This window comes from Lepisosteus platostomus, chromosome 5 (assembly GCF_059453375.1).
Source record: "Lepisosteus platostomus isolate fLepPlt1 chromosome 5, fLepPlt1.hap1, whole genome shotgun sequence".
In the NCBI taxonomy this organism is placed as follows: Eukaryota; Metazoa; Chordata; class Actinopteri; order Semionotiformes; family Lepisosteidae; genus Lepisosteus; species Lepisosteus platostomus.
The window spans coordinates 37,025,449-37,028,916 of record NC_142615.1 but is presented as its reverse complement, the minus strand read 5'-3'; the positions used below and the strand labels follow the sequence as shown (position 1 = coordinate 37,028,916).

At 40.3% G+C, this 3,468-nt stretch overlaps 2 non-coding genes across 2 annotated transcripts; both read right to left on the bottom strand.

Annotated features, from left to right (window-relative positions):
• Positions 1 to 270: 270 nt before the first annotated feature.
• On the bottom strand, positions 271 to 342 carry trnaw-cca (transfer RNA tryptophan (anticodon CCA)). The gene has a single exon. It is a non-coding gene; the product is annotated as a tRNA-Trp (tRNA).
• Positions 343 to 2,726: 2,384 nt separating this feature from the next.
• On the bottom strand, positions 2,727 to 2,809 carry trnal-uaa (transfer RNA leucine (anticodon UAA)). The gene has a single exon. It is a non-coding gene; the product is annotated as a tRNA-Leu (tRNA).
• Between the last annotated feature and the right edge of the window lie 659 nt (positions 2,810 to 3,468).

Here is a 3,468-nt window from a genome sequence, read left to right as displayed (position 1 = left end):
TCAGGTTTGCTTGAACCTGTAACAAGAAGGAGGTCTGAAACTTCCATTCTCTGATGTCACTGTCTCTAAAGCCGGGCGTGATGTTTCACGTATGGGCAGTGTGCCTTTTCTCTTGTCGTGTTCATGATGATTCGCTGCATAAGCTCCTGATTGGGTGTTCTGTACTGCGCTGTTACTTCGTTCAGATTACCTATGTGGTGTACAGATAAAACCCGACTGCGTGGTGTAATTTCCGGGTTCGGCACCAGCAGCACCTACAAACTCCTCAGCTGACCTCGATGTGATTTGAACACGCAACCTTCTGATCTGGAGTCAGACGCGCTACCATTGCGCCACGAGGTCACTTGCGACAAGTGCTTTTAATTCCCCCAAAGAGAACAATCAGCGTCCCTGAAAAAGATTTTTTTTTAATTCTCTCCTGTGAGGAGCGCCGCTCTTCCAACGAGAGACTCTTCTTCCCAGACCACAGAATATTCTTTCCGCCCGGCTCTCTCACAGAGAGCAGACACACCGTCTCCACTGATGTGTTTACTACATCTATATATCTGACCCCCTACAGTCCCGATATTCCTGGACAGGATATTTACCACCAGCCTCGTGAACGTCTCATCTTGACCTCTCCCAGGAGGAGCACAATTAACACAGAATCCTCTCTCCATTTAGCAAAAAACACAAAACACTGTTTACCTGTCAAGACAGAAAACCGGGCTGTTCCAGGTGAGGCTTGAACTCACAACCGCAGCATGACTCCACTGATCACGTCATTTTACAAAGCCTGAACCGGGAAAGCGACTGGAAATCGAGCACTTATGGCGTTGTTTTAATACTTGCCTACTCTTTCAATTTTTCGGTCAAATCTTTTATTTGGGAGTACTTTCAATTGATGTTAATCCTTGTCCTGATGCACGATTCTGGGCCATGGTGCATCTTGAATAATGTTCTTATAGGCTTCAGTTTGGAAAAGTGCGCTCTTCAGAAGCTACAGAAACCGCTAATGGTTACATAACACTTAATGCAAAAGGAACGTTCGGGTTTGAAAAAGAATATTACTTGCTATGAATACAAACACTGTTACAGCAGGCGTGTTAGGGCTATTTTAGCTTAGATCATCAATTCATCTTACATTTCTTCTCCATCTATATCAACAGCGTCATCGCTACTGAGCGCTAAAGGCAGGTCCTGGCAATACAATCTTCTTTAGAAAACATTTTTAAAACTATTTCCACTATCATACGGAACGATTCCGATTGCACGCAACTAATAAATTATCTTTTCCAGGGACGTTGTAGCTAGATGCAAATTACAATCGAAAATATCAGTATCAGCTTTCATATTTTCTTTTGGATCCACAGGACGATCAGCATGAGCCATCAAAGAGCCTGTAGCGGCAAGAAGTTTAAAAGCGCACAAGTGATCTGTCTTTGGTCAAAGGAATTGCTGGAGCAGTAGGACACAGAGCAATATCTAGCAGCTGTAGACGATGTTCGGGGAAGAGATAATTCTGTTTTCAGCACAGGGAGTGAGAATGAGCTCAGTCCGGCTCCCAGCAGAATCCATTCTGGTTTGGTTACTGTCAGACTGTGCGTCTGAGGCTCTGTGGATCACAACGTGAAAAAAAAAGAACAAAAAACATTTGCTCACATCTTGTGATTTCCACGAGAGGACGAGAAGATAAAACTTTAAAAAAAATCAGACCTGAAGATTTGGATCCGGGACCTCATACTTGTCAAATGATTAAAATAATAATTATGAAAATATCAGGTTGTGTTTCTGCAACATATCGTGCACAGTATGCCATTTTGTTTCTAAAAATACAGTAGATTGTACTTAATAAAAATGTACAATTCACCGCTGGTATAAACAGATGTGTGCTGTGTTTGCCTTTGTAAGCATTTGTTTAAAAAATAAGTTCACAATACGATAAAAAACACAGAAAGCACAAACGTAATAATATCATGATACAAAATCAATACCAAATCATAAAGCCAATTAAGTACCTATCCTTTGAAAACAGTGACATTTGTATCTACTTTTGAATTACAAATCAGACAGCGTAGTCCCTTAATTCAAAGATAAGATATTTGCCAAAACAAGACAACCAGATGTTAGCTGAATTCGGAACAAGAGTGTCTGAGTGAAAAAGATTAGCTATTTTAACTATTTGATTAAAGTTCACAAAAGCAACTTTCTTCGAGCTGGAGTCGAAACAGCGACTTAAGGATTCCTAACTGTTTCTAATACAGTCAGCTGCGCTACCAACTGAGCTATCGAAGGGATTTAAAGTGGCCCTCTCTGGCACATATTGCCCAATGTAGTGAAATATTCCGGGTACTTAAATTCCAGTTCGACATCGTTTCCTTAGTCTTGTTTACCTTGCATTTAAGCCACAAACCAGGATTCTACTGTATAATCGGGGGATGTTACAAAATGTTTGATGGGGCATCAATCATTACAGGCGGAAATTCACTCCTTTTTTTTTTCTCGAGGCATCATATTAAACATTTCATTTGGATCGAGAAGAGGATCACCATGAGAGACAGAACAAACTGTTTGATTCCGTCTTTATTGGGAGCCGTATCACAGCTAATGCATGTAAAGCCTTCAGTATGCGATAGTGAAAGCTCAGTTATGCCAGGGAGTGGGAGTGAACTGAAATTTAGTAAATTCATATTTAAATAGAGTGTAAATCATCAAAGTGTTCTGTCACTTAAAACTTATTACAACATGACCAGGAGTGGGGATTGAACCCACGTGGACATTTGTCCATTGGATTTTAAGTCTAACGCCTTAACCACTCGGCCATCCTGGTCTACAACAATATGCTTTTCAGTTGTTTAACATTTAAATATGATTCAACAATTAAAAAAAATTAAACCACGAAACCTCTTAGAGTTGCGAGAATACTTCCTTTGTGTATAAAATACATTGTGAATGCTTTCTCAGCCTTTACTTTTTCGTTTTTATGACATTTTTTTGACCGAGCACGAATATTCTTTTGTCCATATCTTCCCAATGGAAGCACAGAACGCTGTCAAACCAAATGCATTTTAAAGACCAAGACTTGTGGATATTTCCACAGCCTCTACATCTAAGTATCAGTGGGCTAATTATCTTTTTTTAAACCTCCGGTTTATCATCGATGCGTAATTACGCACTTACTGGAATCCGGAGGACCGCTGTGTACAGACGTTCACAACGCAAAAAATACTGTTCAATACGGCTTCGTGCGAATAACCCGTATATGACCATAGGAATCAGAACAGCGCAGTCTCCAATTACCCAGACTGTAAGCACAGGAATAAAGCTTTGTTTGATTTCTGAAACCCTTCCTTTACGCCCTGTTTTCATTCAGGTAAGGGTCAACTATATTGACAATACTGCTGACAGCAGGAAGATTAAAATATTCTTTACTCAGCAGCTCATTAAAAACAGCTCCCATGATGTTCAAACCGATTTTTTACACAGAAC